The sequence below is a fragment of the Pleurodeles waltl genome, chromosome 9 (assembly GCF_031143425.1).
Source record: "Pleurodeles waltl isolate 20211129_DDA chromosome 9, aPleWal1.hap1.20221129, whole genome shotgun sequence".
NCBI classification, from domain to species: domain Eukaryota; kingdom Metazoa; phylum Chordata; class Amphibia; order Caudata; family Salamandridae; genus Pleurodeles; species Pleurodeles waltl.
In genome coordinates, this window is record NC_090448.1 from 7,207,753 (window position 1) to 7,235,200 (window position 27,448).

The 27,448-nt window shown below is 49.2% G+C and overlaps 1 non-coding gene across 1 annotated transcript; it reads right to left on the reverse strand.

Annotated features, from left to right (window-relative positions):
- Positions 1-2,830: 2,830 nt before the first annotated feature.
- Positions 2,831-2,961, reverse strand: LOC138260570 (small nucleolar RNA SNORA71). The gene has a single exon (XR_011198880.1). It is a non-coding gene; the product is annotated as a small nucleolar RNA SNORA71 (small nucleolar RNA).
- Between the last annotated feature and the right edge of the window lie 24,487 nt (positions 2,962-27,448).

Sequence of the window (27,448 nt, forward strand, 5' to 3'; positions counted from 1 at the left end):
TGAGTGCAACAGGGACTGGAAAGATGGGGGACAAGGGAGTGCAATAGGGTCGGTGAGTCCGAGAGTGACAGATGGGAGGGAGAGACAGGGACTGGTAAGGTAGGAACAGAGGTGACAGGCGGGAGGGTGGGAGAGGGGGTGGGGGGGAAGAGGGGGTATAGTCTGGAGCTATGCCGGAAACTGGGACAGTGAAATGGATTTAAGTGAACAGTTACATGGACTAAGCTAGTGACAACGTCTGAGAGTTTGACACAGAGGTGAAGCATGACCGGTTACAGTTCGGGAGGGGGGCTAGGACAGTGACAGTAACCAGCGCATTGTACCCTCACTATCCAGCCCACGCTCAGATTAACAATCCTTGTGTTCTCCAGACAGGCCACCGGTGTAGAAGCAGCCAGGTTCCTACCAATGCCAACTCCCAATCCACACTACTTCCCATACCTCTAGTCACTGTCCACTCAGACTTGTCCGCTCCCTTCCTAATTCTTAACCTGCCCCCTAGTGCACCCCACACCTTCGCCACTAAACCTGCTCACACATGCACTGCCTTGATGTCCCTGCCCACAGAAACACCATCCCTCCTACACCTGACCCACTTCAGTAACCTGTCTGACAGCGGCACACCCCTGCTGATGTAAAGATGCGCTCTAGAGCACACCATAGTATAAAGTTATAAACAAATTTAAAAAAAAAAAAAAATTGCATTTGCTAGCTCTCTTCACGTTTTGCAGCATCCAATCTTGAGCGGTTTGTAATATAATTTTACAATTATGATTTGTATCCACAGTTCCTTCAGTTTGCCTGGCTGGGAGTTTGTGACTATTTCCCACCAACTAGGGTTGAGTGCTGGCTTTGGTTACACACAGCCCGCCTGCAGTCTTCGCCCGAACCAACTGAACACTAATTATGTAAGTGCACCAATCCATTACTTCAATTTACAGTTATTTTTCAAAAAAATTACCCGCCTCAACAACACTGGCAAACTTGAAGGTGGGTGGTGGTCGCATGACTCTGCCGCTTCCTTCTAGTGACCCTTGACATCTAGACCCTCTACTAAACGACTGTGCCACAGTGTCCCCTGATCACCCTTGCCAGAACAGCACCTGTTGAATTCGGGATTTCCCTCGCCCCAACAGACCACGCCCGCAACCTTGGCATCATCTTGGACAGCAAGTTATCTATCCAGAAACAGGTAAACGCAGCCTCATCCGCCTGCTTCCATACCCTCTGCAAGCTGTAAGAATTTCAGGTAGCTCGCAACCGACACCAGAAGGACCATCACCAAAGCCCTAGTCACCAGCAGGATGAACTATGGGAACACTTTACGTAGGACTCACTGCCCATCTCCTGAAGAGACTAGACAATACAAAACTCAGGGGCAAGACTTACCCTTGTCCCGCCCAGACGGAGTCACATAACCCTACACCTCAAGAAGCTACACTGGCTCCCGACCCAGAAGAGATGCCAGTTCACGATGCCGACCCACACCTAAAAAGTCCTGCAGGACTAAAGACCAGCATACATCAACAAACAAATGACGTTCCCCCCAACCGGACAAGATACCTGCGACACCACCCAACCCCTGCTGATCACAGCAGAGGACGCTCCTTCCTTCACCTGGCAGGCAAAACCTGGAACAAACTTCCCCTGCACCTCAGGAACACTGCATCACTCCGGTAACTCAGGAAAGGACTTAAGACATGGCTGTTTGAATGAACACAGCACCACTTAGCAACGCCAGCACCTCGAGTCCCTCAGAGGTGATTTGCTGCGCTTTATAAATCTTGATTGGATTGCCGCTCACTCCTCATCCCCGTTCCCCCTCAGATCTCTGGACACTCGTGACAGCTTCCACGAAGCAGCTCGGTACACAGTACACTGAAGGGAAGTATAACTGCTGCGACTCCTGCCCTGTAGAGCTCTTCTCTCCCAGCATGAGCCCCGTCCCAGAGGCTGTATCCAAGCCTTCTCCCCGAATCTGCAGTCCCAACCCCGCCTAAATCATACCACAGACCAAGCTATGCAGGGGGCGAGGATGGGTGAAACAGTATGAACTACAACACTTACATTTAAATACATGCCATTTCCTGTGGGTTAAATTGTCACCTGCACACCAGCCCAGGGGCGGGGAGCACCCCGGGAAATGAACAATTCAAAAAAGAAACTGATGGCCAATTCAATTTCATCCCTTATTAGATCAGCCGCTGCCCCCGAGAGAGCCTTTTGGTGAATACACAACTCCCTGGAAGGGGCGGGGGTGCAACTCACTCAGAAGCAGTCCAGACTGACATTTCCTTCTTGTTCATAATCAAGAGGACCACGGTTCTTCTCCCGCAAAACAGATTTTATTATACAAAATGCTGGATAGTTATTGGTGCTGACAATGAACATCAGTCCGTGGATCTATTTTTTGGACTGCAGGGCGGCGTTCGCTTGCATTTTCTTGAATCCCTTTTTGTTGTGCTTCTTGGCAAAACGCATGTTCCGCATAAATTTAGGATCCACCTAGGAAAACAGAAGTGAAATGTTCAGGATAATCATCTACATTACCATCTGAAATGCAGGACTGTTTGTGAACATGCTTTGGTTGCAAGAACTGAAGTCACGATAATGAAACAGACAGCTGTTAACAGACTACCTGCATCACTTTAACGATCTTTAACCACAGGCTTCCTCGGCTCACTACTGCTCTCGTCCGCAGCCGGGCTTTGAGACGACTGAGGACCAGCCTATAAAAGGCATGCAAGCCACGAAACAGACTTTTACAATCGTCCCCACAAAGTGCTACTGAAACAAATACAGAAAACAATACCAAACACCAAACATAAATTGTCCAAAAATTACGAGGTCTGATGGAAATACAGTTACCCCAACAAACACGGGAAAGATTTTTGGGTTGCTCTCCCTGCAGTATCAATGATCCAGCAATGATAAATGCTGTAATCACTTTCGAATGCAGGAAATTCTTATTATGTATACCAACATAAGATTTAGAAGAACGGACCGTGCGTAACAATATGAAGCAGTGATGTTTCACGGTATGGATGACTCCTGGTATTCAAACTTAGACCAGATCGTGGCATGCGGTCACTACAGCAAAATATACAAGCATTGGTAAAGCCAATTAATTTTTGATGTAAAACTTACCGAATTTGATATTTGTTCCTACATGACCACATTCGCTTGCGCACTTTCTACTGTTTTGGTGCTTTAACGAGAGCATTACAAGATGACCACCAATGCAGTGTGGAAGTAATATAGTGGAATGATTTCCCTTAATTCAAAAGAAACTAACTGAAGATTGGGAGACTTTTTAAAAAAATGTTTTAGCCAAGATACAGTCTGAAGCCAATGGCGGGCGATTGAAGAGCGCAATGGCCGAAGAAGAAATTAAAAAAGAAAAAAAAGGGGGGGGGGGGAGATACCAGTCTAAAAAGGCTAAATAAATACTTACTCCTTTGAGAGACTCATATCGCTGAGATCTTGGCTTCTTGATGCCATTTCTGTGCCATTTGCGAGCTGTCGCGAGAAAGAAAAGATGTATGAGAGAAAGGTCATCCTAAAATACACAGTTTAAATAAGTGTACATAGGAGTAACTTACATTGGTTGTGAGTTGTATGGTTCTTCGACTTGGCCATGATTAGACCTGTAGAAAGATAGTTGAACTAATTAATTCCAATTTACAAGTCATAACAAATTACGCTCCTCCGCCCTTTATCACGATTCCCAGCTTCCCCCTCGGGTCACTGGCAGTGCCCGGCATGACACTTACGGTGGGGAGCCTTACCACGGGAACTAAATCAAAAACAGGCCACAGGAAACTAGGATGAAAGATCAAGTCTGGAAAAAACCACTGAACTGCTGGATGCTGTTATTATTCCACTTTCATTAACGCCAGGTTCTGGGCACAGGGATCACTGGTCCCCCTAGCTGCAGAACATTGGCAACGATGGGCACAAAACAGGCAGCTCCTCGGGCAGCACACGCGCGGAGCCTCGAGGTCTGTCCCCCCAGGCAGCTGCAGCCGGACTGACTGATGCAGCAGTAGACGGAGTGACAGGCTCGGCGTGTTCGGGGCTCAGTGACGGCAGCGGATGAGAGCTGCAGGTTCGGGGTCTGAAGTCTCTCCAGGCCGGTCTTGCCGAGGTCTATGGAACCAGTGGACTCGTACAGGACACCCATGGAGGACCCCCTCAGACCACGGCCTGCAGGGCCCGGGAAGGTCAGTCACCTGCACCCGCTGCCTGGAGGCCGGAGGGGCCCCGCTGCCTGGAGGCCGGTCCCCGCAGCCGACGCTCACCCCCTTGAGACCCGGCCCTACACACCCTCAGATCCGGGCCTGGCCCCGCTGCGGCCTGCCCTTCCCCCAGGTGGCAGCCTGGCCCCCCTCAGCCCCACCGACCCCCGGGGCTGCTATGTACCCCCGCTCCCTCAGAACTCTCCCACCCAATACCCCCCACCACCCCGGGGGTGTCTGATCCACAGCACGACCCCCGCCCCAGCGGCCGCCCCCGGGAGGATTACACCGGATGGAGGCCCCACTCACCGGCGCTCTGATTCAAAGCTGCAGCGGAGCTCGGAAACCGGAAGAGAAAGGGCCGCGCTCAGCACTCTGGGTAAAGGTCACAGCGCCGACACCGGAAGTGAGCCTCGCTCTGGGTGAAGATGGCAGAGCCGTCACCGGAAGCGGAAGCGAGTCACGCTCTGGGTGAAGGTAAAGACCGAGCTCGCTTGAGGAGCGTGCTGCTGCGACGCTGCCGCGCGGGGGCTCCTGGGACTTGTAGTCTGTAGCGTCCGCACCGAAACGACCGTCGCATCATCGCACTAACGGGCTCTCTCGTTGTATTTCTATTTCAAAAACAGCAGTAAGTGTCCTCCGTCACTCCGGCGGCCACAGTTGTGCTTTCATCTGAGAAGAGCGCACAAATAAATAGCAGAGATGCAGGTAGGCGTGCTTAGGAAGCTTCACCGCCTCACTAGTGTAATGGCCGCGTGACCCCGCAAAGAGCATGCGGTGCTGAGGGGCCGGGGATGCAACTCACTCCCTGGGGAGATCACTCTCCGGCAACCTCTACTGAGCCTCAGGATGCAACTCACTCCCTGGGGAGATCAGTCTCCGGCAACCTCTACTGAACCTCAGGATGCAACTCACTCCCTGGGGAGATCACTCTCCGGCAACCTCTACTGAGCCTCAGGATGCAGCTCACTCCCTGGGGAGATCACTCTCCGGCAACCTCTACTGAGCCTCAGGATGCAGCTCACTCCCTGGGGAGATCACTCTCCGGCAACCTCTACTGAGCCTCAGGATGCAGCTCACTCCCTGGGGAGATCACTCTCCGGCAACCTCTACTGAACCTCAGGATGTAACTCACTCACTGGAGAGGCGCGTGACCTGGGGTACAGGTTTAAGTAACAATCATGGAATATCTCAGGGGGTTCAGGCACCTGCTGCGGAGATCAGTGTCTCTCCAGCAACCTCTACTGAACCTCAGGATGCAACTCACTCACTGGGGAGACGCGCGTGACCTGGGGTACAGGTTTAAGGAATAATCATAGAATATCTCAGGAGGTTCAAGCACCTGCTGCGGAGACCCCTCTCTCTCCAGCAACCTCTACTGAACCTCAGGATGTAACTCACTCACTGGAGAGGCGCGTGACCTGGGGTACAGGTTTAAGTAACAATCATAGAATATCTCAGGGGGTTCAGGCACCTGCTGCGGAGATCAGTCTCTCCAGCAACCTCTACTGAACCTCAGGATGTAACTCACTCACTGGGGAGACGCGCGTGACCTGGGGTACAGGTTTAAGTAATAATCATAGAATATCTCAGGGGGTTCAAGCACCTGCTGCGGAGATCAGTCTCTCCAGCAACCTCTACTGAACCTCGGGATGTAACTCACTCGGGAGACGCGCGTGACCTGGGGTACAGGTTTAAGTAATAATCATAGAATATCTCAGGGGGTTCAAGCACCTGCTGCGGAGATCAGTCTGTCTCCAGCAACCTCTACTGAACCTCAGCATGTAACTCACTCCCTGGGGAGACGCGCAGGACCTGGGGTACAGGTTTAAGTAATAATCATAGAATATCTCAGGGGGTTCAAGCACCTGCTGCGGAGATCAGTCTGTCTCCAGCAACCTCTACTGAGCCTCAGTATGTAACTCACTCACTGGGGAGACCCGCGGGACCTGGGGTACAGGTTTAAGTAATAATCATAGAATATCTCAGGGGGTTCAGGCACCTGCTGCGGAGATCTCTCCGTCTCCAGCAACCTCTACTGAACCTCAGGATGTAACTCACTCACTGGAGAGGCGCGTGACCTGGGCTACAGGTTTAAGTAATAATCATAGAATATCTCCGGGGTTTCAAGCACCTGCTGCGGAGATTAGTGTCTCTCCAGCAACCTCTACTGAACCTCAGGATGTAACTCACTCACTGGGGAGACGCGCGTGACCTGGGCTACAGGTTTAAGTAACACTCATAGAATATCTCAGGGGGTTCAAGCACCTGCTGCGGAGATCAGTGTCTCTCCAGCAACCTCTACTGAGCCTCAGGTTGTAACTCACTCACTGGAGAGGCGCGTGACCTGGGGTACAGGTTTAAGTAACACTCATAGAATATCTCAGGGGGTTCAAGCACCTGCTGCGGAGATCAGTCTGTCTCCAGCAACCTCTACTGAACCTCAGGATGTAACTCACTCACTGGAGAGGCCCGCGTGACCTGGGCTATAGGTTTAAGTAATAATCATAGAATAATCTCAGGGGGGTTCAAGCACCTGCTGCGGAGATCAGTGTCTCTCCAGCAACCTCTACTGAGCCTCAGGATGTAACTCACTCACTGGGGAGACCCGCGGGACCTGGGGTACAGGTTTAAGTAACAATCATGGAATATCTCAGGGGTTTCAAGCACCTGCTGCGGTGCGGAGATCAGTCTCTCCAGCAACCTCTACTGAACCTCAGGATGTCACTCACTCACTGGGGAGACGCGCGTGACCTGGGCTACAGGTTTAAGTAATAATCATAGAATATCTCAGGAGGTTCAAGCACCTGCTGCGGAGACCCCTCTCTCTCTCCAGCAACCTCTACTGAACCTCAGGATGTAACTCACTCACTGGGGAGACGCGCGTGACCTGGGGTACAGGTTTAAGTAACAATCATAGAATATCTCAGGGGGTTCAAGCACCTGCTGCGGAGATCAGTGTCTCTCCAGCAACCTCTACTGAACCTCAGGATGTAACTCACTCACTGGGGAGACGCGCGTGACCTGGGGTACAGGTTTAAGGAATAATTTATAGAATATCTCAGGGGGGTTCAGGCACCTGCTGCGGAGATCAGTGTCTCTCCAGCAACCTCTACTGAACCTCAGGATGTAACTCACTCACTGGGGAGACGCGCGTGACCTGGGGTACAGGTTTAAGTAACAATCATAGAATATCTCAGGGGGTTCAAGCACCTGCTGCGGAGATCAGTCTCTCCAGCAACCTCTACTGAGCCTCAGGATGTAACTCACTCACTGGGGAGACCCGCGTGACCTTGGCTACAGGTTTAAGTAATAATCATAGAATATCTCAGGAGGTTCAAGCACCTGCTGCGGAGACCCCTCTCTCTCTCCAGCAACCTCTACTGAACCTCAGGATGTAACTCACTCACTGGGGAGACGCGCGTGACCTGGGGTACAGGTTTAAGTAACAATCATAGAATATCTCAGGGGGTTCAAGCACCTGCTGCGGAGATCAGTGTCTCTCCAGCAACCTCTACTGAACCTCAGGATGTAACTCACTCACTGGGGAGACGCGCGTGACCTGGGGTACAGGTTTAAGGAATAATCATAGAATATCTCAGGGGGTTCAGGCACCTGCTGCGGAGATCAGTGTCTCTCCAGCAACCTCTACTGAACCTCAGGATGTAACTCACTCACTGGGGAGACGCGCGTGACCTGGGGTACAGGTTTAAGTAACAATCATAGAATATCTCAGGGGGTTCAAGCACCTGCTGCGGAGATCAGTCTCTCCAGCAACCTCTACTGAGCCTCAGGATGTAACTCACTCACTGGGGAGACGCGCGTGACCTGGGGTACAGGTTTAAGTAATAATCATAGAATATCTCAGGAGGTTCAAGCACCTGCTGCAGAGACCCCTCTCTCTCTCTCTCCAGCAACCTCTACTGAACCTCAGGATGTAACTCACTCACTGGGGAGACGCGCGTGACCTGGGGTACAGGTTTAAGTAACAATCATAGAATATCTCAGGGGGTTCAAGCACCTGCTGCGGAGATCAGTGTCTCTCCAGCAACCTCTACTGAACCTCAGGATGTAACTCACTCTCTGGGGAGGCGCGTGACCTGGGCTACAGGTTTAAGGAATAATCATAGAATATCTCAGGGGGTTCAGGCACCTGCTGCGGAGATCAGTGTCTCTCCAGCAACCTCTACTGAACCTCAGGATGTAACTCACTCACTGGGGAGACGCGCGGGACCTGGGGTACAGGTTTAAGTAACAATCATAGAATATCTCAGGGGGTGCAGGCACCTGCTGCGGAGATCAGTGTCTCTCCAGCAACCTCTACTGAACCTCCGGATGTAACTCACTCACTGGGGAGACGCGCGTGACCTGGGCTACAGGTTTAAGTAACAATCATAGAATATCTCAGGAGGTTCAAGCACCTGCTGCGGAGATCAGTCTCTCCAGCAACCTCTACTGAGCCTCAGAATGTAACTCACTCACTGGGGAGACGCGCGTGACCTGGGCTACAGGTTTAAGTAACAATCATAGAATATCTCAGGGGGTGCAAGCACCTGCAGGAGAGATCTCTCCGTCTCCAGCAACCTCTACTGAACCTCAGGATGTAACTCACTCACTGGGGAGACCCGCGGGACCTGGGGTACAGGTTTAAGTAACAATCATAGAATATCTCAGGGGGTGCAAGCACCTGCTGCAGATATCAGTCTGTCTCCAGCAACCTCTACTGAACCTCAGGATGTAACTCACTCACTGGGGAGACCCGCGTGACCTGGGGTACAGGTTTAAGTAATAATCATAGAATATCTCAGGAGGTTCAAGCACCTGCTGCGGAGACCCCTCTCTCTCCAGCAACCTTTACTGAACCTCAGGATGTCACTCACTCACTGGGGAGACGCGCGTGACCTGGGGTACAGGTTTAAGTAACAATCATAGAATATCTCAGGGGGTGCAAGCACCTGCTGCAGATATCAGTCTGTCTCCAGCAACCTCTACTGAACCTCAGGATGTAACTCACTCACTGGGGAGACCCGCGTGACCTGGGGTACAGGTTTAAGTAATAATCATAGAATATCTCAGGAGGTTCAAGCACCTGCTGCGGAGACCCCTCTCTCTCCAGCAACCTTTACTGAACCTCAGGATGTCACTCACTCACTGGGGAGACGCGCGTGACCTGGGGTACAGGTTTAAGTAACAATCATAGAATATCTCAGGGGGTGCAAGCACCTGCTGCAGATATCAGTCTGTCTCCAGCAACCTCTACTGAACCTCAGGATGTAACTCACTCACTGGGGAGACCCGCGTGACCTGGGGTACAGGTTTAAGTAATAATCATAGAATATCTCAGGAGGTTCAAGCACCTGCTGCGGAGACCCCTCTCTCTCCAGCAACCTTTACTGAACCTCAGGATGTCACTCACTCACTGGTGGAGACGCGCGTGACCTGGGGTACAGGTTTAAGTAACAATCACAGAATATCTCAGGGGGTGCAAGCACCTGCTGCAGATATCAGTCTGTCTCCAGCAACCTCTACTGAACCTCAGGATGTAACTCACTCACTGGGGAGACCCGCGTGACCTGGGGTACAGGTTTAAGTAATAATCATAGAATATCTCAGGAGTTTCAAGCACCTACTGCAGAGACCCCTCTCTCTCCAGCAACCTCTACTGAACCTCAGGATGTAACTCACTCACTGGGGAGACCCGCGTGACCTGGGGTACAGGTTTAAGTAATAATCATAGAATATCTCAGGGGGTTCAAGCACCTGCTGCGGTGATCAGTCTCTCCATCAACCTTTACTGAACCTCAGGATGTAACTCACTCACTGGGGAGACGCTCTTGACCTGGGGCTACGGGTTAAAGTAATAATCATAGAACATCTCAGGGGGTTAATGTGCCTACTATAAAGCACTGCATGGAGCATGTAGAGCAGCTGTTTGAGTCCTAACAGCAACATTCATCCTTGTTAACAGATTATTGTGCATCTGCTAAGCACCAGTTCCTGGAGTGGGTTATGTGCCTGCTGCAAACATCTGCCTGTAACCAGCATCTCATTCTTTGGAATCCTTCAAGACCTCAATGAAACGTTCATTCTACTGAGGTCGATAAGTATTGTTGGGCTGAGAGTAACTTACGCCTAATGTTACGTGCCAAAGTAATTACATTCGTTTTAATAACATAGCACTTCAGACCACAGGGCAGCCATTTCTAAGCACTATAAATACTAGGTGATATTACCATCCAGACTAATAATGAACAATTTAGTATCCTCTTGTGGAAGGATGGCTAACTTGCCCTTTCCAGGACTCATACTTGTAACCAGTCCTTAATTTGAGCCCGTGGTTGCCGTTGGGTGAGACCAGCACTTATTTTTGGGGACCAGCGCTTAGTTCTCCGCATCAGACATTTGCCGAGACAAACAGAGGGAAACGCAAACAAAACGAAAAGACGGAGGAAAAAAATGCAGAAAATCCATCACTAGGGGAGAAAGGAGAAACATGTAGGAGTAAGATAACGGCAGTGAATTAAAGAGAACTGAAGTGGATTTGGGACTGCTCCCTCGCTATGAGCTCTCCGACACTTTACAGCACCAGACACAGCTGCCTGAGCACCGGGACTCAGTGCTTTACAAATAAAGCACTGCCTGTAGCCTATGTAGCATCACTGAACCATCTTACTGGCTATGTTCTATGCTATGGAAATGGACGTTATTAGTACAAGTATGCACACAGATGCAACTTCACATTAACCAGGACCCCAGATTATGCTCTCTCCCACAAAACTCTATATTTCATCCCACAATTGGCATACTGGTGCCCCCGTGTAAGCACCTAGTATATGGTACCTAGGTACCCAGGGCACTGGGATTCCAGGGGATCCATATGGGCTGCAGCAGTTATTCTGTCACCCATAGGGAGCCCAAGCAAAGGGTGCTGAAGGCCTGCCAGTGCGTGAACCGGGTGCATGCATCCGTTTTCACTATAGGTCACTACACCAGGTCACTATAAGTCACCCCTATGGTACGCCCTCTCAGCCCAGAGGGAAAGGTGCAGGTAACTGTGTGTCAGGGCACCCCTACACTATTAGAGGTGCCCCCTCAAACTCCAGACTCACCTTTCTAGACTTTGTGAGTGGTGGGATGCAATTGTACGTGTGTAATGGACATAGGTCACTACATATGTCCAGCTACATAGTGGTAACTCCGAACCTAGGCATGTTTGGTATCAAAGATATTGGAATCGTATCCCAATACTTTTGCAAGTATTGGTTGTATGAGTCCATGCACTCTGGGGGCTCCTTAGAGGACCCCCTGCATTGCTCCTACAGCCTCCTGAGGTTTGCCAGGCAGCCCCAGCTACTGCCACCTCAGAGACATGTTTCTGCCCTCCTGTTGCTTGAGCAGCTCAAGCCAAGGAAGGCAGAACAAAGAATTTCCTTTGGGAGAAGGGTGTTACACCCTCTCCCTTTGGAAATAGGTGTTATAGGGCTTGGGAGGAGTAGCCTCCCCAAGTCATTGGTATGCTTTGAAGGGCACATTTGGTGTCCTCCATGCATAAATCAGTCTACACCGGTTCAGGTACCTCCAGTCCTTGCACTGGCACAAACTGGACAATGGAAAGGGGAGTAACCACTCCCCTGTCCATCACCACCCCAGGGGTGGTGCCCAGAGCTCCTCCAGAGGGTGCCTGGGTTCTGCCATCTTGAATCCAAGGTTGGCAGGGAACTCTGGGAGTATCTGAGTGGCCAGACCAGGCAGGTGACGTCAGATCCCCTCCTGAAAGGTGCTCACCCTGCTAGGTGACCAATCCCCCTTTCAGGGCCATTTAGGGTCTCTCTTTTGGGTGGTTCCTCATATTTTGGCTTGCAAGATTCCAGCAGGATCTTCTGCATCCCTTACTTCGACGTCTGACCAAAGAAACTGCATCTGGACTCCCCAGGACCCAAAACTCTGCAACAAAGACAAAGACTTCACCTGCAACATTGTTTCTCTGGCTACTTCCAGTTTATACAACATTTCCCCGGTCATGTAGCCTCTGAGGACAGCCCATCTTCAGTCCTCAGAGGAAAGAAGAAGGAATCTCCCTTGGAGTGAAGGAGTCACTCCCCTGCATCTGCAGGCACCGACAACCTTAACCACTGACTGCGTGGGTCCCCTCTGCTGCTGAGCTGCATGAATCCTGCAACAAGGGTGGTGGTCGGAAGTGGTCCAGACAGTCCTCTGTACCAGCTGTCCAACTTGGGTGGAGGTAAGCCCTTGCCTGCCGACGCAGAACAGTATCCCCATGCACCGTGCCCTTTGCAGCTGCCATTGCTGGCACAAGGTGCCCACCAACTACTTCGACCAACCTGCAAAAGAAGAGACTGGTAACTCAACTGTACATTATTTAATGCATTTTTAAAAGTGACTGCCTATTGATTCCTATGGTGCGTAATTACGCACAGAAAAACTAACTTCATTAAAACTTTGAAAAGTCATATCTCAAAAGTACCTAACATATCTTAAAGATCATGGTCTTAAAATGTATATAAAAGTCTGAAGTATTTTTATAAATTCTGGCCTTGCGTTATTCATTGAGTGTGTGTGGTGCATGATTGGATTTGTGAGTACAGCAAATGTGTTGTGTTCCGGTTTGTTTGGCACGCGGCAACATTACCGCGTGCCGAACCTATGTAGTGTGCGGCCGGCTGTCGCGTTCTCCCGTGCTCTTGAGCGCGAGAGAAACGGTTGGGGGAAGCTGCGAGGCCGGAGGACGTGACAGCGGCGGTCTTTGATTTTAAGGAAATAAAAATATGTGAAATCTTCACATCGTCTCCTACCTTCATTACAACAAATGCTTTGCATATCTCCTGGATTAGCCTAACTGCCAGACCAGCTACCTTAAAAATTGGAGCATTAGGTTTTCTAATTTATACCTCTGGACACCAACGTGTGGTTGCCTGGACACCTTGCACAGTGTGCCTAGTTTTGAACACTACATAGAGGGCCAGCCTCCTCCAAGGCCTACTAGCCTAAGGACAGATCCTCCTCTGTCAATTCCCATGTCACCTCAGTGTCTGAGGGGACCAACTGTTCCAACCCAGAGGGAGACTTAATAGACAGAGAGCTCAGGGAACTGAAGTTGGAAGAGGCCAGGCTGAGGTTGCAGCAGCAACAGCTAGCTCTAGCAGTTGAGAGGGAAAGACAGACATTGGGGGTAACGCCCCATGGTGCAGCAGCTTAGGTTGTAGAGTGCACAGGGTCAGGGAGGACTCTTGATTCTGGAAACCTGCACACAATTGTTTCCTCCTACAAGGTTGGGAATGATATTTATAAGTGTTTTGCTGCACTTGAGAGGGCCTGTAAAGTTCAGAGGTTCCCTCAAAGTGGGCTGCTATCCACTGGTTGTCCTTCTCTGATAAGGGGAGGGATAGACTTCTCACTGTCAGAGAAGAGGAGGCAGACAATTACAACATTCTTAAGTCAGCACTCTTAGGTGGGTTTAGTCTCACCACTGAGCAATACAGACTAAAGTTCAGGGAGAGCAGAAAAGAGTCCTAACAAGATTGGATATACTTTGTGGACTGTTCTGTTAAAGCTTTGGTTACATGGCAGCAAAGTGTCTGATTATGAGGGCTTGTACAGCTTAATTCTGAGAGAGCATATACTTAACCCCTTCGCTGCCAGGCCTTTTCCCCTCCTGTGCCAAGCCTTTTTTGGCTATTTGAGGCAGTTCGCGCTTAGGCCCTCATAACATTTTGTCCACATAAGCTAGCCACTCCAAATGTGCGTCCTTTTTTCCCAACATTCTAGGGATTCTAGAGGTACCCAGAGTTTGTGGGTTCCCTTGGAGGAGACCAAGATATTAGCCAAAATACTGTACAGCGAAACTTTCATTTAAAAAAAATGGGGAAAAAGGGCTGCAGAAGAAGGCTTGTGTTTTTTTCCCCTGAAAATTGCATCAACAAAGGGTTTGTGGTGCTAAAATCACCATCTTCCCAGCTTTCAGGAACAGGCAGACTTGAATCAGAAAACACATTTTTCAACCCAATCTTGCCATTTTACTGGGACATACCCTATTTTTACCATTTTTTGTGCTTTCAGCCTCCTTCCATTTAGTGACAGAAATGGGTATGAAACCAATGCTGGATCCCAGAAAGCTAAACATTTCTGAAAAGTAGACAAAATTCTGAATTCAGCAAGGGGTAATTTGTGTAGATCCTACAAGTGTTTCCTACAGAAAATAACAGCTGAAATAAAACAATATTGAAATTGAGGTGAAAAAAATAGCCATTTTTCTCCACTTTTTACTCTGTAACTTTTTCCTGCAATGTCATATTTTCAAAAGCAATATACCGTTACGTCTGCTAGACCCTTCTGGTTGTGCGGATATATAGGGCTTGTAGATTCACCAAGAACCCTAGGTGCCCAGAGCCAATAAAGAAATGCACCTTGCAACGGGTTTTCATTGTATACCGGGCATACAGCAATTAATTTGGTGAAATATAAAAAGTGAGAAATAGGTATCAAGAAAACCTTTGTATTTCCAAAATGGGCACAAGATAAGGTGTTGAGAAGCAGTGGTTATTTGCTCATCTCTGAATTGTGGGGTGCCCATACTAGCATGTGAATTACAGGGCATTTCTCAAATAGACGTCTTTTTAAAACACTGTCTTACATTTGGAAGGACAAAATGTAGAGAAAGAGAAGGGGCAAAAACACTTGTTTTGCTATTCTGTATTCCCCCAAGTCTCCCGATAAAAATGGTACCTCACTTGCGTGGGTAGGCCTAATGCTCACGACAGGAAACACAACATGGACACATCACATTTTTACAATGAAATCTGACATGTTTTTTGCAAAGTGCCTAGCTGTAGATTTAGGCCTCTAGCTCAGCCGGCACTTAGGGAAACTTACCAAACCTGCACCTTTTGTGAAAACAAGACACCTAGGGGAATCCAAGATGGGGTGACTTGTGGGGCTCTCACTAGGTTCTGTTACCCAGAATCCTTTGCAAACCTCAACATTTGGCTAAAAACACTTTTTCCTCACATTTTGGTGACAGAAAGTTCTGGAATCTGAGAGGAGCCACAAAATTCCTTCCATCCAGCATTCCCCCACGTCTTCCGATAAAAATGGTACCTCGCTTGTGTGGGTAGGCCTAGCGCCCGCGACAGGAAATGCCCCAAAACACTATCTGGACACATCAAAATTATCAAATACAAAACTACCTGTTTTTGCGGGGGGCACCTGCGTTTTTGGTTCTGGGCTCAGCAGCCATCTAGGGAAACCTACCAAACCCTGACATTTCTAAAAACTAGACACCCAAGGGAGTCCAGGGAGGTGTGACTTGTATGGATCCCCGAATGTTTTCTTACCCAGAATCCTCAGCAAACCTAAAACTTAGCTAAACGAATCAAATTTTTCCCACATTTCTGTGTGGGATCACCGCACCAGGACAAATTTCATACCACCCATCGTTCCCCTCAGTCTCCCGGTAAAAATTATACCTCACTTGTGTAGGTGGGCCAAGTGCTTGCAACAGGGAAGAGCCAAAAACATGTTGAAATTGAGGGGGAACCAAAGTAAGTCTAAAAGGGCAGTTTGGTAAAAAAACCTTTTTAGGCTGACAAGTGCAGCAGACTTTCTATCGGTATAGATGAGACAATGCGGGTGGTAGGAATTTTGTGGATTCCTGCAGATTCCGGAAGGTTCCATCACAAAAATGTGATTTCCAGCAAAGTTAGAGGTTTGCAGGGCATTGTGGGTAAGAAAATGGTGCAGGGTGCATGTGAAACACACCACCATGGAATCATCCAGATGTTTAGTTTTCAGATGTGTCTAGGTCTTGTGGATTTTTCTACATGGCAGCGTCCCAAAGTCCATAAAGTGCAGCCCTCACCATTCCAAGTGGGACGATTTTGAGAGTTACCAAGCTCTCATGGCCCAAATGTAAAACCAAAACCCAAAATAATCAAATGTCCTCTTGCTTGCCGTGGGATAAGATGTTTTAGTGTGCGGGGGAGAGATGAAAGACTGTTATCCCCTTCAGTTGGGGTGGGGGCATAACCAGCCCATACTGGTTGGTAGCTACCACCCCACTATTTTTTTTTTTTTTTTAATTCCCTGGAATCTAGTAGACTTTCTGCCCTCTGGGTTGTGGATCAGGGGTAATTGCCCCATCTGCCCACTGGTGGGCAGAACAACTTTGGCCCCATTTATTTGGGGTGGGGGTATGGCCATACCCTACCCTCTTATTTTGAAAAACAAATCTTCCCTTGTCTCTGGTGGGCTTTCTGCCCCCCTTGGGAGCAGATGGGCCTTCCAAAAATAGGCCAATCTGCCCCTATGGGGGGCAGATATGCCCAACAGTAATGTGCACCCATGGGGAGCGACCCTTACCCAAGGGGCTGCCCCCCAAAGAAAACACACACATACACACACACCAATATCTGCTGCCTAAGTGGCTTCTTCCCCCCCGGGGGCAGATCGGCCTAATAGAAATAGGCCAATCTGCCCCCAAGGGGAGCAGAAATGGCGTAAAATAAATTTGCCCCTCCAGGGGAGCGACCTTTGCCTAAGGGGTCGCTCCCCTTGCATGAAATTGGAGAGAAAAAAAAATCCCCGGTGCCTAGTGGGTTCTGCCCTCCTCGGGGGAAGATCGGCCTAATAAAAATAGGGCAGAAATGGCCTAAAATAAATTGCCCCCCCCCAGGGGAACGACCCTTGCATAAGGAGTCGCTCACCTTGCGTTAAATTGACATAAAAAAATAAAGATCCCTGGTGTCTAGTGGTTTCTGCCCCCCTTGGGGGCTGATTGGCCTAACAATAATCGGCCGATCTACCCCCAAGGGGGGCAGCAATCGTCTAAATACAATTTGGCCCCCCAGGGGAGCAACCCTTACCTAAGGGGTCACTCCCCATATATAAAAAACAAAAGGAAACCTAAACAAAAATATATCCCTGGTGTCTAGGGGTTTCTGCCTGCCCTGGGGGCAAATCGGCCTAATTATAATGGGCCGATCTGCCCCCAGGGAGGGCAGAAAAGGCCTAAAAATATTTTGGCCCCCTGGGGAGTGGCCCTTGCCCAAGGGGCTGCTCCCCTTATGCGTAAGTATATAAAAAAAAATCCCTGGTGTCTAGTGGTTTCTGCCCCCCTTAGGGGCAGATTGGCCTAATAAAAATAGGCCAATCTGCCTCCATGGGGGGGGGGCAGAAATGGCCTAAATACAATTTGCCTCTCAGGGGAGCGACCCTTGCCTAAGGAGGTCACTCTCCGCCTCTAAAAAACAAAAAAAACACAAAAAGAATCCCTGGCGCCTAGAGATGGGGGCAGATCAGCCTAATAATAATAGGGGACAGAAATTGCCCCCAAAAAAATTGCCCCCCCCCACCCGGGAGCTACCCTTGCCCAAGGGGTCACTCCCCCAAGGGGTCGCTCCCCTTATGCCAATTTCCTTATTTGAAAAAATCCCTAGTGTCTTGTGGGCATTTCAGCAGCCAGATTACTTCACGATCTGGCTGCAAAAATGCTCTGAGAGACTTCAAAGGAAAGAAAATTCCTTTCCTTCCCTTTGAAGCCTCTCAGGCCCCCATCACATGATCGATGGGGAGGTGGCCTCTGATGAGGTCAGACGTCACTGGGAGGGTCGGGAGGGAGTCGGAGTGGAAGGCAGAACAAAGGATTTCCTCTGAGAGAGGGTGTTACACCCTCTCCCTTTGGAAATAGGTGTTAAGGCAGGGGAGGAGTAGCCTCCCCCAGCCTCTGGAAATGCTTTGAAGGGCACAGATGGTGCCCTCATTGCATAAGCCAGTCTACACCGGTTCAGGGATCCCCCAGCCCATGCCTCTGGTGCGAAACTGGACAAAGGAAAGGGGAGTGACCACTCCCCTGTTCATCACCACCCAGCTCCTCCAGTGTGTCCCAGACCTCTGCCATCTTGAATGCAGAGGTGTGAGGGCACAGTGGAGGCCTCTGAGTGGCCAGTGCCAGCAGGTGACGTCAGAGACCCCTCCTGATAGGTGCTTACCTGGTTAGGTGGCCAATCCTCCTCTGAGGGCTATTTAGGGCCTCTCCTGTGGGTTTCTCTTCAGATAACGAATGCAAGAGCTCACCGGAGTTCCTCTGCATCTCCCTCTTCGACTTCTGCCAAGGATCGACCACTGACTGCTCCAGGACGCCTGCAAAACTGCAACAAAGTAGCCGGAAGACTACCAGCAACATTGCAGCGCCTAATCCTGCCAGCTTTCTCGACTGTTTCCTGGTGGTGCATGCTCTGAGGGCTGTCTGCCTTCACCCTGCACTGGAAGCCAAGAAGAAATCTCCAGTGGGTCGACCGAATCTTCCCCCTGCCAACGCAGGCAGCAAACTTCTGCATCACCGGTCCTCTGGGTCCTCTCTCATCTTGACGAGCGTGGTTCCTGGAACACAGAAGCTGGATCCAAGTGACCCCGACAGTCCAGTGTTCCATCTGTCCAAATTTGGTGGAGGTAAGTCCTTGCCTCCCCATGCCAGACAGTAATCCTGTGTACTGCATGAACTTCAGCTGCTAGGGCCTCTGTGCACTTTTGCAAGGAATCCTTCGTGCACTGCATAGCCCAGGTCCCCAGCACTCCGTCCTGCATTGCTCAACTCGCTGAGATGACCACCGGCTTCATGGGACCCTCCTTTGTAGTGTTGAGACGACCGACATGCTTAGATTTCTTGAACCCCTGTTCAAGTGCTTCTGCGGGTGCTGCCTCCTTCTGCGTGGGCTCTCTGTGATTCTGAGTGCCCCCCCCCCGTCTCCTCCTCCAAGGGGCGACCTCCTGGTCCTTCCTGGGCCCTGGGCAGCACCCATTTTCTTCAACCACAACCTTTGCAGCTAGCAAGGCTTGTTTGCGGTCTTTCTGCATGGAAACAACTCTGCATCCTCCAGCACACCGTGCAAAGGAGAAGTTCCTGGCATCTTCCGTTGTTCCAGAATCTTCAGCTTCTTCCACCCAGAGGCAGCCATTTTGCACCTTCATCCGTGGTTTAGTGGGCTCCTGTCCCCCCGGACACTTTCGTGACTCTTGGACTTGGTCCCCTTCCTTTGCAGGTCTTCAGGTCCAGGAATCTGTCTTCAGTGCTTTACAGTCTGCTGTGGTCCTTGCAAAATCATTTATCACGAATTTAGTGTGTTTTGGGGGAAATAGTAGTACAATTAGGAATCCATTCCCTGAACAGAAACTACACCTGAAGAACTCAAAGCTGACACAGCTGAGCTCTTCGGTGCGGGGGCCTGCCAGGGAGGAGTTAAGTTAAGTGTGGCTTGTAGGAGGCTGGCCTTGTGTGTAGTGGGTACCTTTGGTACTTACACCTTATACCAGGTCCAGTTATTCCTTATTAGTGAAGTAGTAGTGTTCTAGCAGCTTAGGCAGATAGAGGTAGCTATAGCAGAGCAGCTTAGGCAGAACTAGGAGACATGCAAAGCTCATGCAATACCACTTATAGTTACACAGTACTTATACACAAGTAAAGACAATATTCAATGTTACCAAAAATAAAGGTATTTATTTGGGTGACACAGTACCAAAAATATCTTAGAGACAATACTCCTTCTGGATGTAAGTATTATACACAATGTATGCACTAGACACCAAAATTAGACAAGTAAGTAGTCATAGAATAATGCAAACAATAGGAAATGCTATAGAATGCAATGGGAGAAAATAGGTCTAGGGGCAACACAAATCATATTCTAAGAAAGTGGAATGCAAATCACGAATTCCCCTCTAGATAAGTGTAGTGTGTGCAGAATCGCTGGGAGATAAGAATACAGTACAGGTAAGTACATTACCCCAGAACCCAGAAAAGCAGGAGTACAGTACTGCAAGTTTCCTTATGACACACTACACCTTGTCATTGGGATTTTTGCAGTAACCAACCAAGTCTTCAAACAACAACTGCTGGATTCCTAGACCTGAAGACCTGCAAAGGAAGGGGACCAAGTCCAGAAGTCGAAAGAAGTTCCAGGGAGGGCAGGAGCCACTGCCAACCCATAAGACTGTGCAAAAGAAGAGTCCCCAGTTAGTCGAAGACTGCAGGAATGCACCCTAGGAAGATGCCAGCGGGTTCCTGCATGATGCAAAGGATGTTCCACGACGTGAAGATGGATGCAGACGTGATTTAGTGTTGGAAGTTGCCAACAAGCCTTGGTTACGACAAAAGTGTGTTTTGCATCAAAATGTATTGATGTATAATGTATTAATGTATAGCCCCAGGAGGGACCTGGGGGCCTCAACTCAGTGTGAGGAGTAAGAGGGTGCTCTCAGCACTTTAGAGAGCCCTCAGAATGCCAGACAACACCCACGGGAGTTCCCAGACACGGGAACGAAGGAGGTGCAAAACATGGTTGGTGCAGCACAACAAAGGAAGGTCCCACGCCACAGGAGAAGAACTCAGCGAGTTGAGCGTCACAGGATGGAGTGCTGGGGACGTGGGCCAGGCTGTGCATGAAGGAATTTTGTAAATAGTACACAGAGGCCTCAGGAGGTGAAGAAGACGCAGTACACAGGGATACTGTCGCTCTCTGGGAAGGCAAGGTCTTACCTCCTCCAAATTGTGTCAGCAGGACCTCAGGACAGTCTTTGTCGATGGAGTCCACCTCTGTGTCCCTAGGAGCACGCTCGTCGCTGTGAGAGGAGTCCAAGGGTACCGGTCGTCATCTTGGAAGGTGCCTCACCCCAAAGGAGATTTCTTCAGTCCTTCTGGTGCAGGATGAAGACAGGGATTCCCCAGAGCGTGCACACCGTGAAAACTGCTGCAGTTGCTGACTTGGAGCTGAAGTTGCAGAAGAAACGTATCCCTTGTGGATACTTTGTTGCTGTTACAGCAGTTCCTGGAGCAGGCTGCGGTTGATCCGAGGTCAGAGGATGAAGTAGTAGTTGCAGAGGATTCCTGAAGGAAACTTGCAAGCAGAATCTAAAGAGAACCCACAGGAGAGACCCTAAATAGCCCTGAGAGGGGGATTGGCTACCTTATCAGGTAAGGACCTATCAGGAGGGGTCTCTGACATTACCTGCTGGCACTGGCCACTCAGAGCCCTCCAGAGTGCCCCCACACCTTGCAAAGGAAGATGGCTGAAGTCTGGGACACACTGGAGGAGCTCTGGGCACCACCCCTGGGGTGGTGATGGACAGGGGAGTGGTCACTCCCCTTTCCTTTGTCCAGTTTCGCACCAGAGCAGGGGACAAGGGTTCCCCGAACTGGTGTAGACTGGCTTATGCAAGAAGGGCACCATCTGTGCCCTTCAAAGCATTTCCAAAGGCTGGGGGAGGCTACCCCTCCCCAGCCGGTAACACCTATTTCCAAAGGGAGAGGGTGTAACACCCTGCTCTCAGAGGAAATGCTTTGTTCTGCCTTCCTGGGACTGAGCTGCTCAGACCCCAGAGGGCAGAACCCTGTCTGTGAGGTGGCAGCAGCTGTAGCTGCAGTGCAAGCCTCAGAGAGCTGGTTTGGCAGTACTGGGGGTCCATGGTGGAGCCCCCAGGATGCATGCAATTGGCTCCCCAATAGCAGATTTGGAATGGGGGGACAGTTCCATGATCTTAGACATTTTACATGGCCATATTCGGAGTTACCATTGTGAAGCTACATATAGGTATTGACCTATATGTTGTGCACATGTGTAATGGTGCTAGTCCAAGGGTGCCCTCACACTTAGTAACGTTGCACCTAACCTTGAGCAAGTGAAGGTTAGAGATATAGGTGACTTAAAAGTTACTTAAGTGCAGTGAAAATTGCTGTGAAATAACTTGTGCGTTATTTCACGCAGGCTGCCATGGCAGGCCTGTGCAAGGGTTTGTCTGAGCTTCCTATGGGTATCAAAAGAAATGCTGCTGCCCATATGGATATCCTGGAGCGCCAATGCCCTGGGTACCTAGGTACCATATACTAGAGGCTTATAAGGGGGGTCCAGTTTGCCAATTGAAATTGGTAAATTAAGTCACTAGCCTACATTGACAAATTTAAAAGCAGAGAGAGCATTAGCACTGAGGTTCTGGTTAGCAGAGCCTCAGTGACACAGTCAAGCACTATACAGACACACACATTAGGCCATAAACTATGAGCACTGGGGTCCTGACCAGCAGGATCCCAGTGAGACAGGCAAAAACATACTGACATAGAGGTAAAAATGGGGGTAACATGCCAAGGAAGATGGTACTTTCCTACACAACACCACCTTCCCCCCAAACAAGGGACAATAAGGCTAACCTTGCCCAGATGAGTCTTCATTGTCTAAGTGGAAATAGCTGGAGAGTCCATCTGCATTGGAGTGGGTACTCCCAGGTCTATGTTCCACTGTATAGTCCATCCCGTGTAGGGATATGGACCACCTCAACAATTTAGGGTTTTCACCTTTCATTTGTTTAAGCCATAATAGAGGTTTGTGGTCTGTCTAAACCATGAAGTGAGTCCCAAACAAGTAGGGTCTCAGCTTCTTCAGTGCACAGACCACAGCAAAGGCCTCCCTCTGTTTGGCAGACCAACGCTTTTCTCTAGGGGTCAACCTCCTGCTAATGCAAGCAACAGGTTGATCCTAGCCCTCTGAGTGGATTTGTGATAGTACAGCCCCTATCCCTAATTCAGAAGCATCTGTTTGAACAATGAATTTTTTGGAGTAGTTGGGCTCTTCAAGACAGGTGCAGAGTACTGTAGCCGGTTATCAATAAACCTGGCTCAGGACGCCTCCGAATGGCGCTTGCCGCGCGGCGTCCACAGAGATGAAGAAGGCTTGCCCGGTTCCCTAGACGACGACGACGCTGGAACCGCCCTCGAGAACCCGGATATCCGGGTTCCCTCGGGAACAAAAAGAGAGGACGGACTCAAAATGACGAACGAGGAGGAGGAGGAGGACGCGGAGGAACCAGGAAGGGAGGAGAACGGCAAAAACAGCGAAGATAAGGAAAAGAAGGTGGACGACGACAGGAGGAACGGGAACAGCGTGGTTCCCACAAAAGCAGCCGACCAGGGAAGGAAGAGAAGGAACGGAGATACGCTTACAGACCGCCACGCCCCAGGAGGGACATGGCTAACGAAGGTACGGTCCTTTTTAAAGGACAGCATTCGTACAAATCTGGAGAGTTACAGCAGTAGGGGAGGGACGGTGCAGGAGGAGGGAGGGGAGCGGCTTGGAGGGAACAGGGAGGTGATGAGGAGGAGCAAGGAAAGAGGCTGTAAAACATACGACTTCATTTATACAAAATTACCCTAAAGAGCGCGTGAACCAAAATTCATATTCACAGGTGAAGCACAAAGAGGTGGCTTTACACACTCTCGTTCATATCATACCACATACGCACCCGGGAGCTATCTTTCTCTCTCTCTCTCTATCTCTCTCTATCTCTCTCTTTCTCTCTCTCTCTCTCTCTCCTATCTACTCCTGCTATGATGTGTTACCCTATATAACCCTGACTTACCTTCAATTTCGTTCTTTTTCCGGTGCGTCTGGGAGAACGGCAGAACATCTTCGCCGGTCAAGAGGGAACCTGGGAAGAAAAGAAAGGAGAGACACTTTATGGGACGAAGGACACCACCCCTACACTGTTGACAAAGTAAAAGACTATAACGAAGTATAAATAAATTCACGATATCACCCCACTCGAGTCTCAGAGTCCTTATTATCACCTGGCCCACTGTTACAATGGTGTCAGAAGTGGGATTGTGAAAAGTGATAAGAGGATAAACGTAACCATAGGCATGGGGGAAAAACCTACACTGGAGGACATGATCCAGCAACTAGCTGAAGGACAAAGACACCTTCAGCTAGTATGGGAGGTACATCAGAGAGAGGCGAAGGAAGACCGGGAAGCCTTACAGAGTGCACTAAAGAGCCAAGCCACCATCATGGCCAATAACCAATTAGTGCACGAGACGGCCCTCCAAAAGCTGACGGATACCATAGCAGCTAGTAAGGTCCACCCCAATGTACCTAGCTCTGTGCTACAGAAATTCCAAGACGGTGAGGATCCTGATGCTTTCTTCACTAACTTTGAACGAGTGGCCTCCTCTGCCCAATGGCCAGAAGAACGTTGGGGTCAGTATATCACACCGCTTTTAACTGGTATCCTCCAAACTGCATATCAAGCCGCCAACCCGGGTGGCACCACACCCTACAAAGAGATCAAACAAAGTATATTGGAGCGAGTAGGCCATGACTCTTTATCGCCTACGCTTTCGGAAGGTCAAGTGGGGGCAGACCGAGGATCCTCGGACCTTTTATTTTAAAGTCAAAGACCTCGGATTTAAGTGGTTGGAACCTCTAGGGACTGAGAGGGAGGATATCATAAAGGCAGTAATATTGGAACAATATTTGGAGTCTCTACCCTCATCCACTTGGAGTTGGATAAGACAGCACCCAAATGTTAACACAGATATGACTGTGGACTTAGCTTGTGGCTACCATCCATCGGTCGACTTCAAGAACCCTAGCCCTAAGATATCACCAAAACCGACTGTTGTCCGTTTCAGGACCTTTTCTCGAAAACCCCCAGAAGAGACGGGGCCTCCCCGAATTGGAGAAAACCCTCCTATGCAGCAACCACAGTGTTACAGCTGTGGTGAGTGGGGCCACATAGCAAGATTGTGCCCTAGAAAAGGGGAAAGAGCGGAACCCATGGAAATCGGGGTCACTAGAGGGAGGGTCTTGTGTACTGGTGGGGGTAATCCCAAATACAAACAAACAATTAAAATAAATGGAAAGGTACTCCTAGCTCTCATAGATTCAGGATGTAGCCAATCTGTGGTGCGAGCAGATATGCTAAACCCTTCAGACCAAAATACCAATCAATGGGTATCAATCTGTGGCATACACGGGGACAAAAACAACTACCCCTTGGCACTTGTACACATAGAATGGGAAGAGAACCAGGATTTACTACCGGTTGGGGTTATGGACCGATTAGTGGAGGAGTGTATTCTGGGAACGGACTATATACGGTTCCCTGAGCTTTTAGACAGGGTAAAATCCTGGACCCTGCCGAAGACTGGTGGACAGAAGTGCCATTTCATGATAGTCACATCAAAAATAACCCATGTCGCACCAGACTTACTAGACGAGAAAAGAGACAAGCAAAACAGAAATATCAGGCCACTGGAAAAGGAAGGGTCATAGAGAGAGTGGTGGCCAATACTACAGTCCCTTCCCCGTCGTTTCGAGCCAGTCAGCGAGAAGACCCGACATTATGTCATGCTTGGAGGACAGCAAAATCTGAGTCCACTAATGAGGTGGGTCCCTACTTCCTTATCCAAAATAATCTTCTTTATAGGGTCGTAAAGTCTAACAACATTGAAAAAAAACAACTAGTGGTACCAGAACCATATCGCTTACAGGTCCTTTTTTTGGCACACAGCCAACCAGGCAGGGGTCATTATGGTAGGGAAAAGACCGAGGAATACCTATTGAGGAGATTTTATTGGCCCGGGGTCTATGCTCAAATCAGACAATACTGTGCGCAATGCCCTCGGTGTCAACTGATAGATCCGGGACCCCACAGGAAAGCGCCACTTCAACCCCTTCCTATCATTGAAGTTCCCTTCTCCTGGATCGGTATGGACCTGGTAGGTCCCCTTTTGCCCTCCACAAAGGGATACACATATATATTAGTGTTAGTTGATTATGCTACGAGGTATCCCGAAGCAATACCCCTTTCTAGCATGACCTCTAAAACAGTGGCCCAAGCTATGATCACTTTCATTCTAGGGTTGGATTTCCCCAGGAAATCCTGACTGATCAGGGAACGCCCTTTATGTCCTCATTGATGAATAATATCTGTAAGATCCTTGGGATCAAGCAACTAAAAACCTCGGTTTATCACCCCCGGATGGACGGATTAGTTGAACGCTATAACCGTACTATAAAGACACTACTACGGAAAACAGTCTCTGAATCGGGACGGGATTGGGATCAAAAGCTCCCTTTAGTCCTATATGCCATAAGGACACACAAGCAGGCTTCAGCAGGACACAGCCCCTTTGAATTGGTCTTCGGGAGACAACCCCGCAGTCTATTAGACATGGCAGCGGAATTATGGGAAGAAGAGGGCGGGGAGGAAAGACCTCTGTTAGAATATATACACAAATTGAAAACTCACCTGCAGTCCGTCTAGGAAGACGTCCGTAAACACTTCGAGATTTCCCAAATTAACCAAAAGAGATATTATGATCAAGGAACGAAAACCCGGTCTTTTCAACCAAATGATAGAGTCCTGATATTAAAACCCTGCTCCAATAACAAACTCTTAGCCAGGTGGCAGGGTCCGTACACCATCTTAAAGGTCATATCCCCGGTTACTTACCTGATAGAACTGTCCCAACACCCCAAAAGAACACAGATTTACCACGTCAACCTGTTAAAAAAATGGGAAGAACCTACTGGGACCCCAACACCATCGGCTACAGGTTTCTTAGTAACCCCTGAAAAACCCCTAGGCATAGAATTATATCCTACAAAACCTGAGGAAATAGTGGAAACTCCCCATATCAATATCGATCTTAAAGAGGGTCAGAAGATCCAGCTTGAGGGCTTATTAAAAACTCATCAACAGTTCTTCTCAGGAAGTCCAGGAAAAAACAATTTAATCCAGCATCACATTAGAACTCCTGAGGGAAAAGTAATAAGATTATGACCCTACCATATTCTCGAAGGCCCGTAGACACTTAATTGAAGAAGACGTACAAAAGATGCTGAAACTAAATGTTATAGAACCTTCAACGAGCCCGTGGTGCTCCCCAGTGGTCATAGTGCCAAAACCTGACGGGTCCATCCGTTTTTGTATTGACTTCCGCCGACTGAATGAAATATCCCTATTTGACACCTATCCCATACCCCGAGTTGATGACTTACTAGAGAAATTGGGAAAAGCTTGTTATATGTCAACCCTAGACCTAACAAAGGGATATTGGCAAATACCACTCGCGCCAGCTGACAAAGAAAAAACAGCTTTTTCAACACAGTCAGGGCTGTACCACTTTACAGTTCTCCCTTTCGGTCTACATGGGGCCCCAGCCACATTCCAAAGATTAATGGACCACCTATTAAAACCATTCCAATCTTTCGCTGCCGCATATTTAGACGATATTGTAGTATTCAGCAATACATGGGATGACCATCTAAAGCACCTCCATGAAATATTCCACACCTTGCACCAGGCCGGTCTCACAGCCAATCCGGACAAATGCAATCTGGGGAACGATCACATTGCATACCTGGGAT